This window comes from Vombatus ursinus, unplaced genomic scaffold (genome assembly GCF_900497805.2).
Source record: "Vombatus ursinus unplaced genomic scaffold, bare-nosed wombat genome assembly UNPS02014798.1, whole genome shotgun sequence".
NCBI lineage: Eukaryota > Metazoa > Chordata > Mammalia > Diprotodontia > Vombatidae > Vombatus > Vombatus ursinus.
Window position 1 is genome coordinate 77,626,430 of NW_020954576.1, and position 15,635 is coordinate 77,642,064.

The window sequence follows — 15,635 nt, forward strand, 5'->3', positions numbered from 1 at the left end:
CTTCTTACCTACTGGGCAGTGAAAGAAGACCCAATTCTTTTAAAGCGATTTCAGAGTTGAGAGATGCAAAGCAAGGAGGCTAGTTCTGTCCTTAGCGATAAGGAGGGGGGAAAAAAAATCAGAAAACTGTATCCAACTAAAGCTATAGCTTATAATAGAAGGTTGGCGGCTAAGTGCAAAAGAAAAAGATTTCTAAACAGTGTATCATTCAGCAAATAATCACCAAAGTCTGAAGATCGTATTACCTATTGATTTATCTCAAACTGATAATTAATTAATAATTAACTCTTTGGATTAAAGATTTGTTACTACACTACAAAAGGATCTTTAGTCATTTACTGAATGTATTTATTATGCTAGTTTCTGCACCTCTTTTTGACGTATAGACTTTTTTTAATATATTACATCTTTCTCATTATTACTATTTTAGATCTTATTTTTGCTTTCTGATCTGTGTACTTGATGAAAAAGACACCGGGTTTTCCCTAGCCTTCGCTCTTTTTTTTTCTTGTTCTGTTTTTCCTTACTATTTTTATAAGGTTCTTCTGGCCCAAAAAGTTTAAAGTCAGAGTTTTATGGTAGAATGGGAACTTAACTCACCAGTAAAAAAAAAAAAGAAAAAAAGAAAAAAAGAAGAAAAGTCATTCACTAGTCTCTGAGTATGATCATTAAGCTCCTTATTTATTTTAATAGGAGTGTTTCTAAAGTTTGCTTTTCCATTTAATAATACCTGTTGGTAGCTGACTGATCCTTAAGCTAACTGATTTAATTTTCCTTTAATTTGGGGGAAAAGAATAAGGTTTTATGTATAGCTGACCAATGAATTTCTATTGTTATGTGCATTTTTATGATGTTGAAGATTTTTCTGATTGTGTTGGAAGCCCATTAAGTTAGAGTTGAAGTTTTATATATTTCGTTTATTTGAAGTTCCAGTCATTGATGAATTGTTGAGAAATGTAAAAAATACATGTTTTACTGCTTCTAAAATGAATGACTCTCAGAATCAACATTTAGGAAAATTTAGTGTGGTTCCCTTTTTAATTTTCTTAAGAGCTGCATGATATTTATAGTCTGTGCTATTTTTGTTCGGCGAAAGGCAGGCAATGTGGTATAATCAAAGAACTCTCACTGTTTCTGAAATCTGAAAACTTAGGTTCAAATCCCACTCACACACCCTATGTGATTTTGTTAAACCAACCTGAGTCAAAGTGTCCTCATATATGGATTAAGGGGGTTGCACTAACTGGTCTGAGGCCCAGCTCTAAATCTTTGATCCCATGAAACAAATAAAACAAAACCTCTGACAATGTTATTTTATTTCCTAGAATCTGACTTTCTGAAGTTTCTTATTATTGCTTTTGTTCTCAATAACATTGAAAAGGAGGGAAGGAAAATGCCTTTTTACTTAATGTTTTTCATGGGCTTTTGACTATGAAAGAAGGAACTAGAAAATGTCAAAAATTAAAGGTTTTTACTTAATATCAGAACTAGCGAGATAAGATTGTGATGATTAAATGTGGTGATGTTGGAATTAAGAAGTTTCTATTCAGGTTGAGTTCCAAGAAGTCTTTTCCTCTGGGTGTGGCCTTATTAAGTCTGGGGACAAACAGGTGCTGAGTAGTTCAGTGAGGGTCATAAGAAGATGAATAGAGTGCCAGGTCATTTCCTGAGGTGTCATTATTACTATTATTTAACATGTGAATGCCAGCCATGGCATTGTACAGGACTTTATGAATTAAATTCTATGTATTACACTGTTGATATTAGGGATAGAAACCCAAGACCTGAACTTTATTGCCCAAAAGGTAAATTTTCTGTCATTTTGTATTTTCTAAGTCCGTATCAGGCACAATTAAAAGAAAATTTATTGTTACTCTGTAACAGGAAATAGAATTGTATTTTAGCAATGTTGGTGAGGAAAGTCTAGTTATGACTGTTACTACACTCTGGAAACCTAAGAGTGATACAACAAAAGCAGTCATTGCATACCAACTTTGTTTCTGCTTTTATTTTATAAAACCTCTCCTATATATATGTAAAATATAGGTAGCAAGCTTTTGACACACTATCTGGGCATGTGTTTTGTGTTGTTTTTCCAGTAGGTGTTATAGTTGGCACCAAACTACTAGAAATCAAACCTACCTCATGAGTACCATGTTCTCACTGACTTTATTTTATCAGCTGTTGTCCTATAAATTATATATAGTATATAACAATGTTAGCCTGGTGGACTTGGTTACCTTTAATGTAAAGTAAGTAAAGCAGTGTCCTGCTGTGACAAGAACCCTCAATTGAGTCAGAAGACAAAGGTTCAAATCCTGATTCTCCCATTTATTACTTGTGTGGTCTTAGACAGAATAATAATAATGATAGCTGACATTTATATGGTCCTTTAAGGTTGGAAAGCACTTTACAAGTATTACCTCGTTTTATCCTCACAATTATCCTGGAAAGTAGGTGGTGGTGTTATCATATCTACTTTACACATAAGGAAACTGAGGCAGACAGAGGTTAAATGATTTGTCCAGGGTTACACAGCCCGTAGGAGTCCTCGACTGGATTTGAATTCAAGTCTTTCCGGTTCTAGGTCTAGTGCTCTGTTCTCTGTGACCCCCTAAGTGCCTCAACCTCTCTGAAACCTTAGCTTACTTCTCTGTAAAATGAGGGTGTTGTACTAGAGGGCTTCCATTTCTAAATCTCTAATCCTATGAAACTTTACCTCTTGAATGGCAGAGTTTAATTTATCATTTATCATGTCATTTATCATGGTTTTGAGGAAACCAACAAACGTATTCATCCCTGGAAATCATCATATGCAAACAGTTTTGAGTTTAAGCCACATACATCTTTTAAGAAAAAAAAAAGTATGAAAATGCTGTCTTTAATGGATGAAAATGTTTTTATTAATACCTTCACTTTTTTTCTTCGTCAACGTTTTCCCTTCATCAAACATTTCCTTTCAGTCAGTGTAAAAGATATGGCCTATAGAACAGTATATTGCGATTGAAAAGTAGCATATCTGGAATCTGAGGATCTTCATTCAAATGTCAGCTCTGCCATTTGCTGCCTTTGGAACTTTGGGCATATCATTTAGAAACTCTGGAATAGCAGTTTCTTCATGGGTAAAATGAGGGAACTTAAACTAGATGACCTCTAAAGGCCTCTACTTTAATCTATGATCCTGTGTTTAATATTTGAGTACTCCAGTGAAGTTTTTTATTGGTTGGGTGTTATGGCAATTTATGAAAGAAAATATTTCACCTGTATTTTTTTTTTTTTTTTTGGCTGGGCGGTGAGGTTAAGTGACTTGTCACACAGCTAGTTAAGTGTTAAGTGTCTGTGGCCGAATTTGAACTCAGGACTGGAGCTCAATCCACTTCGTCACCCAGCTGCCCCTTTCACCGGTATTTTTAGTTCATTTAAAATCTACATATGTCTGTGTTAGTAAACATTTATTAAGACTTTACTATGAAGGGCTGGGGATATAAAGAAATGGCAAAAAAAAAAAAACAAAAAAACCAGCCCCTGCCTTCAGGAGCTCACAGTCTAATGGAGGAAACAACACGCAGCTATCTACAAACAAGTTATATACAGGATAGATAGGAAATTATTAACAGGGAAGGCACTAGAATTAAGAGAAATTGGAAAAGACTTCTTGTAGAAGTTGGTACTAAGTTAGAATTTGAGGGAAGCCAAGAGGTAGAAACTCGAGCATTCTAAGTGTGGGGGACAGCCAGTGAAAATGCCCTGAGTCGAGTCAGGAGATGAGTGTCTTGTTCTTGGAACAGCAAGGAGGCCAGTGCGACTGGACTGAAGAGTAGATGGTAGGGTCTAAACGAGACTGGAAAGGTAGGGAGGGGTTAGGCCAGGGGTAAGATACCTGCCTCCTGGAGGCCACATGTGGCCTTCTAGGTCCTCAGGTATGTCCCTCTGACTGAATCCGAACTTCACAGAACAAATCCCCTTAATAAAAGGATTTGTTCTATAAAACTTGGATTCAGTCGAAAGGCCACACCCGAGAACCTACAGGGCCACATGTGACCTCCAGGCCACAGGCTCCCCACCCATGGGCTGGGCTATGAAGAGTTTAGAATGCCAAACAAAGGATTTAGATGACAGGGAGCCCCTGGAGTTTATTGAGTAGGGAGGTGAGTGATTTAGGAAAATCACGTTGGTGCCTAAATGAAGTATACACTAGAATGGAGAGAGATTTGTGGCTAGCAGGCCAACTAGCTAGCCTATTGTGAGAGTCCAGGATATTTGAGGGTGTATCAGTATATATGCTGAAGTTCCATAGATGAGGGCAGGAGTTGGGATAGAGAGGTTATCAGCCCAAGTACTGAATTCATTGAGGAAGGGTAGTATGTTCTGGAGCTTTGTAGACAACTGCCAGAATTTTGATTTAGTGGCAGATGTGAATTTTGTGACCTTTAAAGTAGGAGAGGCTACTGAGTAATGCTGATAAGGAGAGAACCTATCCCACTTTGACCAGTGAGTTGATTTTTTTTTGTGTTGGTTTTTTTTTTAATTTTATTTTTAGGCAATTGGGGTTAAGTGACTTGCCCAGGGTGGCACAGCTATTAAGTGTCAAGTGTTTGATCTGAGGCCTGATTTGAACTCAGGTACTCCTGACTTCAGGGCCGGTTCTCTATCCACTGCGCCACCTTGCTACCCCCAGTGAGTTGAGAAGATTGAGCGAAAGTGGGTCTCCAAGGAGGCTATCATCCAGAGGGAGCCGTCTCAATGAGTCAGAAACTAGAAGGAGTGTGGAATGAAAAGGTTTAAGATGAAAGGAAGTTTGTTTTCTTTGAAACAGGCATTCCAGATGTTACAGTAAAAGAGTGTATAGCTTTTAGTTGAGACTTGGGGGATGGGGAGTTGAGAGGAATCCTACAGTGGAGAATAGGAAAATGAAGTTTGGATGATGACCTGCAGGATTTCAGCATCACTGTGATGGCGAGGGTATTAGAAGGGAGATTTTTTTAAAAAAATTATTTATTTATTTATTTTTAGTTTTCAACATTCACTCCCACAAGATTTAGAGTTCCAAATTTTCTCCTCATTTCGTCCCTCCCCCACCCTAAGATGGCATGCATTCTGAGTACCCCTTTCCCTAATCTACCCTCCCTTCTATCTCTCCCTCCCTTTTCTTATCCCCTTCCCCTTCAATTTTCCTGTAGGGCAGCATAGATTTCTATACCGTTTTGCCTGTATATCTTATTTCCCAGTTGCATGTGAAAACAATTTTTTTTAACTTTTGTTTTTAAAATTTTGGGTTACAGATTTTCTCTCTTCCTCCCTCCCCACCCACCCTCATTGAGAAGGCAAGCAACTCAATACAGGTTATACGTGTGTAGTCATGCAAAACACTTCCATAGTAGTCATGTTGTGGAAAAACTAAGTATATTTCCCCTCATCCTATCCCACCCCCCCATTTATTCTATTCTCTCTTTTGACCTTGTCCTTCCTTAGAACTGTTTTCTTCTGATTAGCCCCTCCCCCAATCTGCCTTCCCCTCTATCATCCTCCTGCTCTCTTGTCTGCTTCCCCCCCTATTTTCCTGTAGGGTAAGATAGATTTCCATACTCAGAAGGGAGTTTGTTAATCATTAGATGAAAAATTTAGAGAGATTTCAAAGTATTGTGATCTCTTGGGAATACTTTCAGAGTCTTGGGCAGTTCAATTCAGAGAATTGAGTGAGAACTTGTCTGGTACCATATTTCTCTCTTTTGAGAGGAAAAGGAATAATACCTCCAAATTTTTCTTAAATCACGAGAATAAAAATCTTTTAAAAGCTAATTTGTAATCTGATAGTTGTCATTTTCTTTATAAAGTGCCTTGTTTTTCTTTGTTAATGATGGCTCGATAACACTACACATAGTTTGTACCTTGAGTGTTAAGTTATACATGTGGGTATTTCTAGACATTTAGTTTTCTGTCTAAATCTGATATTCTTAATCTGGAATCTATGAATTTTTTTTTAAGTATTTCAAAGACTTTCAATATAATTGGTTTCCTTTGTAAATCTATGCACAACCACATTTTAAAATTTGTAATTGTAAATGTGGCATTTATTTTTTTCTTTTAAATATGCCTTTTTATTTTATATATTTAAAAACATGATTCTGAGATGGGGTCCATAGGCTTCATTAGACTGCCAAAGGAGTACATGACACCAAAAAAAAAAAAAGGTTAATCTGATCTAGAAGCATTATTTAGTTATGGGATTTTGCTTTTTCTTTATTTAGGAATCATTTCTCTGGGGAAAATTCTTTCTTTTCAACAGGGGAATACTTTTGTTTTTCCAGACATTTCAAATGGTTCTTTCATAACAGATTTAAAACTATTTAAAATCCAAATTCTTATAATTACAATAACAATGATTTCTCAAGCCTTTTTGTCATCTGACCTGAGTGTGTGTGTGTGTATCTGTTTTGATAATTATATTTTGTGCCAGGTATCATAACTTTCCAACATTAATCATCATACTTTCTCTAGTAAAATACTGATAAAATATGATGTTTTTCTATCTTTCTCAGTATTTTCATGCTAGTTAGTACAAATAGTAAAAAACAAGGTATTGGGAAGTTAAGTCATTTTACTCAACAATAACTGTCATAGTTACCTTGTCATTATGTAGATGCTATTTTAGGAAGTGTTGATACTAAGTGACAATTGCATATTGTTTAAAGTAATTTTCTTATTTGCAAAATATTTTTTTTGCAGAAATACTCATGCGTCACGTACCTCCTTGATGACTGCTGTCTCAGTAGAGAACTTCTTATTTTTACATTGTCACAGAATTTTGAAATTTTATTAAAAATGGTAAGTTCTAATTTTTAAGTTTAAAAAAAGTACAACTACTTTTAAAGTTTCCAATCACAAATATAGCAGTAATTTTTTTGTTTTAAATATGCAGTTGCTTTGCAAGAAATTAAGCAGTATGATTCTGTGTTTTGTGATGAATTTAAGAGCAAATAATGTATGCAATATAACAGGTATAGTAAAGTAATGACCAGAGAACCTAGATCATAATCAGGAAACCTAAGTTCAAGTCTGGTCTCTTATACCTACTGGCCTGGTGACCTAAGCAAATGCTTAAACTCTCAGTGCCCTAGGCAACTCCCTAATACTATAAATTTCAAAACAATTTTTAGATCTGCTTTGGTAGAGCAAGTTTTCTTAATGTAAGACTTGGTTAGACCTTTTGCCTAGTATTCTAACTCCATTAACCCATTTCAAGTTAGTTGAAAACACTGAATTCAGTAGAAATTATGCTGACTAGGGAAATTACAAAATTTAGTTTTATAAAAGCAAAAAAAGTGATTTATTTTTACTTGTACTTCAGTGTCTTTAATATAGGCAGCTAGGTGACTCAGGGGATAGAGTGCTGGGCTTGAAGTTAGGAAGACCTGAGTTCAAATTCGGCCTTAGACACTCACTAGCTCCATGACCCTGAACAAATCACTTGACCTCTGTTTACTTTAATCCACTGGAGTAGGAAATAGCAAACTACTCCAAAGTCTTTGCCAAGAAAACCCCTGAACGACTGAACAACCACAAAATGCATAATACAAATTCAGCAGCCTTGAAAATTATCCTATAGTTGTTTTGCTTGTTACTTTAAAAAACTTCTTTAGGTTTACATGGATCTGACCTAATCCAAATAGAATTAAAACGGCGGTGTCATATCTTAAATAGCAAGAATTAAAAACAGAATAACGTGACTTTCCCATTTTGATTACGTAATCATTGTTTCATGACTCAGTGAAAAAGCATTTGGTTTGCCTTATTAATACTAAATTTGAACCCTTGAGTTTTAAATAACATTCTGCAGGTCTTGTTACCACCAGAGACCATTTTATCACAAGCCACAGGAAAATCTATTTCAAGAAAAACTGTACTAAGTGTGTGGGATGGTAGGTTTTTGAGGTGACTTTTTTTGTTTGTTTGGTTGCTTGGTTTTTGGACATTTGCCAGGGATATTTCAAATGGTCTTTTGTTTAAGCACAGTTAGATGAATTTTAAGCTGTGGTCCTCAAAAGATTTTTCATCATGCTTCATTTTCCATTGGTGCCTAGAGAATGGCATTGCTCAATGCCAATCCAGAGGACAGGCTCCCTGGTGAGATATACCAGGGATCATAAAGTTGAGAACTAAAAGGAACCTCAGAAGTCACCTCGTCAGAAATTCCCAGATGAGAAAACTGAGGCCGGGGGGAGTTTGTAAAGTGACTTGCCCAAGATAAGAAAGAAGAAAAAAAGAACTATTCTAATTGGTGGTTTTTCTTCTTCACTCCCTGTTTATAATAGGATTAATACCCCTGAGGGAAAAAAAGGCAGTTGTGATTTTTAACATTTAAGATACTTGTGTTTGGAGTTGGAAGACTTGAGTGTATCAACCTTGCTACCTAAGGTCTGTGTAACTTGGAACAGGTCATTTAACCTCAGTTTCCTTTTCTGTATAATCAGATCCCTTCCTTTCCTAAATCCACAATCCATTGACCATTGTAAATAACTGAACAAAGAGAAAAATCCCTTATGATTTATCAGTCAGCTAGTTTATTTGCATTTACACTATTGTCATTGTTAGGAGCCCTCCATAAGGAAAAAGCTCTGGGTGCAAGAGGCATAAATTTGTGGTATACACCCTCTTGGTGTATGTACTTACCAACCAACAAGTTGGTCACGTCCACCAATATATTGCCTATTTCTACACCTAAAGTCCATGACCTCTCTCCAGAGAAGGGGGAGATATGCTTCACAGCTACTTTTCTGAAGTCAAGATTGGTATGTATTAGATTTGTGGTGACCTTCAATTATATTACTTTACGTTATTTTGTTCATTTTGTTAATTGTTTTCTTTGTTCTGCTTACCTTACTCTTTATCAGCTCATATAGATCTTCAATAGTTAGTGTCTGAGTTCTTTATATTTGGGACATCGCTTCCTTAAGTTTCAGGTCCACCAGAAACTGAGCAGCCTTGAGTTATGTGTGTCCTTCTCAGAAACCACTACCAGGACACACATTCCTTTAGGAAGTGACCCAGTAGACTTATGTAACTCTTTATTTTCCCTTGTGCATTTTTATTAAATTTCACTGAAGATAATTAATATGACTAAAAGCATAATGTTGGTGGAAAAAAAAGAAACATTTTAACAAAAAACATCTTTCACCACTTTGGAAATTACTTTGAATTTCTGTATGACCTTAATTAAAGAATTCATTTGGATCTTCTTGGAGTGATAGATCTATCATTCACTCAGTCAATAAGCATTCATTAAACACCAGACTAATAAATATGCCAGACTAGGTGGCACGCTGTGTTGAGCTCTGGAGAGACAAGAGGGGCAAAAAGCAGTCTTAACAGGAGTTCACAGTCTAATGGAGGAAACAACACACAAACAGTTATGTACAAACAAGGTCCACACAAGATAAATAGGAGATAATCAATAAAGGGAAGCGCTAGCATTATGATGATCAGCAAGACCTTTTGGTAGATGACAGTATTTGAGATCTCAAGGAAGCCAAGGAATGGGGAGGGAGAGTTTAAGGGATAGCCAGTAAAATGCTTGGAGTCTACAGTCGGAAAGTCTTGTGTGAGAAACAGCAAGGAGGCCAGTCACTAAATCACAGAGTAAGAATACCTTTATTTTACAGGTAAGGAAATTAAGCCCTAGAATGGCAGAGTGTTATTTGTTTTGTTTTTTTAATCCGAAGTACAGCAAATTTGTAATAGACCTGGGAATAGAACTTAAAGTTCCCCAACTTCTGTCATATATATGTATTTTGTTTGTTTGTTTGTTTTTTTGGTGAGGCAATCAGGGGGTTAAGTGACTTGCCCAGGGTCACACAGTTAATAAGTATTAAGTGACTGAGGCAGGATTTGAACCCAGGTCCTTCTGACTCCAAGGGTGGAACTCTGTCCACTGAGCCACCTAGCTGCCCCCAACCTCTGTTATATTGAGCTCTGTAGTATTATGTATGCCTTATTGTTTTTAGATATTTAGTGCCATTATAATTTTCTTCCAGAAAGGAAAATTATAGTAAACGTATTAATCTGGACCAGTTGGACAGATTTCCAGTTTGTATTTATAAAAAGTGGGAATTAAACAATGTTTTAAAAGGAATCTGACTTTTTTTTTAAGCATATTACTTTCAAGGTTTGATCATCAAAGTATATTGAAAATGATTTCTATTTCTACAAACACTATCTTAGTTCAAAGCTCCTTATTTACTATCTACTTAAACTATTGTAGTAACCTCCTAATAGATCCACCCAGTTCTGTTTCTCACTTTCAGCATCCATCTTTAACACTACTGATAAAATATTCCTCCCAGTTATATTCAATTCATTTTGATGAGCATTTATTAGGAACATATAGTATGGCAGGCGATGTGCTAGGTATTTAAGGGTAAAAAGACAAAAATGACAAGACTCTGCTCTTAAGGAGCTTCTTTCTGTCAGTGACAAGTACACATGTAAAACAATACAAAAGAAATAGAAAGTAATTTCTGAATGTGGCTAACAAGCGGGGGAATAAGGAAAATTTTTGTGTCTGGAGATAGAATTTGAGCTGAACCTTTAATAGAGCTAGGAATTTCAAGAGGTAGAGGTGAGGAAGGAAAACATTGCAGGCATTGGCTCTGAGGTAAGAGAGGAAATGTTATATTAACCAGTGAGTGGGCTCAGTACTCCCACAGACTTGGTTTTTTCCTGGGTACTATTCTTAAAGATCTCTCTCAAATACAAAAATGAGACAGTCCCTATGCTTAAGGAGTCTACATTCTCCCAGATCCTGTACAAACACTCAAGATAACAGTAGTACTTGGGTGAAGAACACAGTCTTAATTGCAACTCACATGAAATGTGAAAAATCCAAAGGACTTGTGAAAGTACCAAAACAAATGTAGAAAGCACATACAGCACAATAATCACAACATGATTATCCTCCCCCTCTCCTTGTTGGGTCCAATTTTTCTACAGGGTCCTAGCGTCTTCTCAGCTAAGTGATGTCCTGTGATTTGGACTACCCGTGGAAGGAAAACACACTTAGAAACTGCTAGAAACCTTTCCCATAAAAGCTGTATTGTTTAGATAACTTATTGTTACGGTGAGGGGGGCGGTCCACCTCGTCACAACATTCAGTAGCAAGAGCCTTGGCAATAATCCTCTTCCTCCTCTAAGAGATGTAGCACAGGAAATTCTTCGTTGGATAAAAAGCTCAATACCCAAGGGCAGGAACTTGGAGTTACTTGTGAGGTATCCATGAAGGTGGTGCTGTGTAGAATGCAAGGCTTCTTGAGGACTGGGGCCATTTCATTTTTGTTTTTCTATGAACACTCAAAAAGATGACGAAAAAGAAAATGACAGTTGACAGAAACCGTGTGTAAGGACAGGTAAACTAATGTACTCTTAGTGAAACTGAATTGGTTAAGTCATTCTGGAAAGCAATTTTCAGACTCTACCTGACAAGCCATTAACTTTGGCACAGTCCAGGTACCCTAGCAGTACTACTAGATGTATACTCTAAAAACAAAAAAGGAGAGAAGACATCCATGCGGACAAAAATGTTCATAGTAGCATTTCTTATTGTAGTAGAGAACTGGAAACTAAGAGAATGCCTGCCTATCAATTGTGGAATAGATGAATTAGTTATGGTATGTGAATGTAATGGAATATTATAGAGCCACAAGAAATGAAAAAGGAGAGGAATGGATTCAGAAAAACCTGGGAAGATTTATATGAACTGATGCAGGGTAAAGTTAACAGAACCAGGCCTCACTTTACTTAACTGTAAAAGGAAGGAGTTGGATCAGCTGCCTCTGAGGTCCCTTTTACTTCTAGATTTATGAGCCTATGTGTGGAATACGAAATGCTACTCTACTCTTTGTTTGTTGATATTAAAAAGAACAGAAAGTTATTTGATTTGATAGTCAGTAAGGAGTCATTGGAGTTGAGTAGAGGAGTGACATAGTCGGACCCATGCTTTAGGAAACTCATTGACAGCATGGTGAAGGATAGACCGGAGAGGGAAGAGGCTTGAGGCAGGGAGACCTGAGTGCCTGAACGTTAGTGGTGGTTGTTGGAGTTCAGAAAAGTGAAAACCTGTGAAAGATGTGTGGAAGTAGAGACGAGATTTTGCAGCTGATTGAATATGTGGGGTAAGAGAGAGTGTGAAGTCACCAAGATTTTGAAAGTCGTGACTAGAAGTATAGCAGTTCCCTTAATAGTAACAGGGAAGGTTGGAAGAGGTATGGCTTTTTGGGGAAAGATAATTTAATGAGATATATGATACAGATCACAACCAATCCATTGTTACACATTCTATGGGATTTCCTCTGACTCACCCAAGAATTAAAAAGGGGAGCTAGAGCTCTTATTCATTACTCACTGCCACAAATGCAAAGCCTGCTCACCCAGAGGTGCTTTCCAGATCTATGAAAGGATCTTGGCACCAAGAGATAAGTACACTGGGGAACCGGGGAAATAGGATGGAGATTTTTCCCAGCCTGTCAGCTTCTACTGAGTGCCCAGGTTGCCAGTATGTTATAACTACTCTGAGGAGCCAATACCTGACTCAGAGGCATGGAGGATGGGAGCTTGCTCAGTGGAGAGCAGAGGTCGATTGAGGAGTGTTGGGGCAGGGGATAAAGGTCAGTATTGTTTTGGGTGACTTCTGCTTCAGAGTACTGTGCTAGACTCTGAGGGAGAGAATCCTCCACTGAACTTATAGTCTGTACAGCCCCAATTGGGGATGAGTCACATACTGAAATACTTATAATACAAAATAATGCGTGACAGATGCATGAGGCACAAAATGTACCTCTAAGCCTATTTACCTATGAAAATTTTAACTATCCCTCAAGTTACAAACAAAAGAAAATTTAAAAAAAGCAGTACAGTTGAGATTGGCACAGCATTTTTCCTGGATCAATAAAAAATAGGCATGTATGTGCACACATATACATTCTCGGTGTATATACATAAATATAGAAAACTTCATGTAGCTCTTCAAAAGTTATAAGATGATTTCCAAAAATGGCTCTTCAATACTAAAAGGTTTTTTAAATTTATTAAATTCAGGTTAAGGCACCTAAATGTTTAGAATTAGTTAAGAAGCTTAATAAGGTGCCCTTTAGAAGTGTCTTTTTAAAAAAAAAAAAGGTTTTAATTAACTTTCTTTGATCTTAAAATATTTCTGTAAATTATTGCTTCATTATATTATGTGGAACTATAATGATGTAAAAGAGTTCTGCTTCTGGGGGCTTTACTTATCTTCCACACTGTGCTAAGGGAGCTCAGATAATAAATTCTAACTTGGATGCTATGTAAAGTTAATGAAATAGTTTATAGTTAATAAAATAGCTAATAGTTAATAAAATAAAAAATTTATTTGAATGTTAAACTTTTGTAGTGATTTTATGTTTCTTCGAATTTTCTTTTGAACAGAGGACAAGATAATTATTTTGTTGAGTTTGCAACATATGATGAAGTTTTAATCTGGCTTTGTTAGGCACATTTTTTATTTTGGTTTTAAGAATTGAGGTTTTTGTTATAGCATTCCCCAAGAGTGAAATTAGCAAATATAATAAAAATCCAAACCAAATGAACATTTATCCTCCCGACAAAATCTCCTGACTTTTACATTTCTGTAATTACCTTAGTCACTCTGGGTGAAATCTTAGAATCATCTTGACTTCACTCTTCCTTTTTATTCTTTCTTTTCTATTCTTATTGGGGCATCGGTTACTCCTGAACTGCTGCATTTGCCCCTTAGTTGGTCTTCCTACTTCCAGTCCTTCACTCCTACAATTCATCCTGTATAACAGTGCTAATTAATCTTCAGTTCAATTCAACAAACATTTATTACTTACCTGCTGTGTAAATAAGACACAGGGTAGGGATACAAAAACAATATAATATAGACCCTACTCTGAATGAGTTTACAATCTAGTACCATTCCTACCCATCTCCTCCTCTGAATTCTGATAGAGCTTTGATTATCTATACCACTTATTTGACATGTAATCATCATATGCTGTCTTTCACCGTTATATTTTAATATCCTCTACTTGGCGGGGGGGGGGAGGTTGGTGGCCCAGTGGATAGAGTGCCAGGCCTAGAGTCAGAAAGACCCCTCTGCCTGAGTTCAAATCCAGCCTCAGACACTTACTAGCTGAATCACCCTGGGCAAGTCACTTAACCCTTTTTGCCTCAGTTTCCTCATCTGTAAAATGAGCTGGAGAAGGAAATGACAATCCACTCCAGTATCTTTGCCACAAAAACCCAAAATAGGGTCATGAAGAGTTGGACACATCTGAAATAACTGAACAGTAACAAAATCCCCTATTGGAAAACCCGTAATAACTCGCTGCATGATGATTGAAGTCTAGGCTTCTTTGCCCAGGGATTCTCAACCTTTGTAAATATGAGATCCCCTTTTTAATGTAAATTTTGTGAGTGCCCTCCAAAGTAGTAGTCGTACCATGAATATATGTTGATTGAGAAAATATGTCAGAAATTATTATGAATTTGGTAATGTATTTAGACAAATTGCTATTTTGTTAGTAGCATTCATGCATTTTTGAAAATGACAATAGACATGTGAAGAGTACTTAATCTTCAGAAGACATCTTAATTTAAAATTTTTGTCCAGATCTGTGATTTCAATTGTGTAGGGAGCTCCCCATGAGGAAATTCCCCATACAAATGGAGTTTAGCAACTGTTTAGCAACTTAGAGACTTGGATAATTGCCTATGATACTGAGAAGTTAAGAGACTTGACTAGAGTCACATAACAAGTATTTGTCAGAGGTGAGACTTGAACCTAGGTCTTTCTGACTCCCAGGCCAGCTCCGTATCCAGTACAAATTTTGTCATTTCTACCTCCATGACATCTCTTGCATCTGTCCCTTTTTCTCTACTCACTTGGCCACCCCTCTAGTTTAGGCCTTTATCATTTCCTGCCTCAAGCATTGCAATAGCTCACTGATTGGTCTCCTTGCAACAGGTCACTCCTTTTCTCATCCATCCTTTATAGACCTGCAAGTCATTTTCCTAAAGCGTGAATCTTCCCACTACTCTACACAATAAACTCCAGGGGCTCCTGTTGCCACTTGGAGCAAAAACAGAGTCTGCAGTTTGACATTTAAAGCCCTTCACCACCTGATTCCAGCCTACCTTGCTCTTTCTATATTACTTGCTTTTATGCACTCTGTGGTTCAGCAAACTGGACTTCTCTGTGTTCCTTGCACAAGACCCTGCTTCTCCTGTCTCCATGTCCTGGCTGTTTCTCATGACTGGAATGCATTAGAAGCCCTTGTTTCCTTCAGAATTCAGATTAAGCAGTACCTCCTACATGACACATTTCCTGATACCCCCAAATGCTGGAACCTCCTTTCTCAAAATTCTTTTGTATATATTCTTTATATACTTGTTGATGTACATTTTGTCATTCTACCATCCCCTTTTTCTTCCATTAAGACCTAACTAAGCTCCTTGAGAGTGGTGATAGTTTCATTTTTTTCTTTGTGTCCCCGACTTTTAACATAGTGCCTAGGACATTGTAGGCCCTTAATAAATATTTACTGATTGATATAAACTATGATGCCTTTTTTGCTTATTTACATATT

At 36.8% G+C, this 15,635-nt stretch overlaps 1 protein-coding gene across 1 annotated transcript in view; it reads left to right on the forward strand.

Moving 5' to 3' along the window:
• The window catches only part of LOC114050011 (consortin-like), a 103,778-nt gene that overhangs the window by 893 nt on the left and 87,250 nt on the right, over positions 1–15,635 (forward strand). Inside the window, exon 2 of the mRNA XM_027871523.1 lies at positions 6,727–6,825. The gene's annotated coding sequence lies outside the window, so the exon portion shown is untranslated. The remainder of the gene's footprint in view (positions 1–6,726; positions 6,826–15,635) is intronic.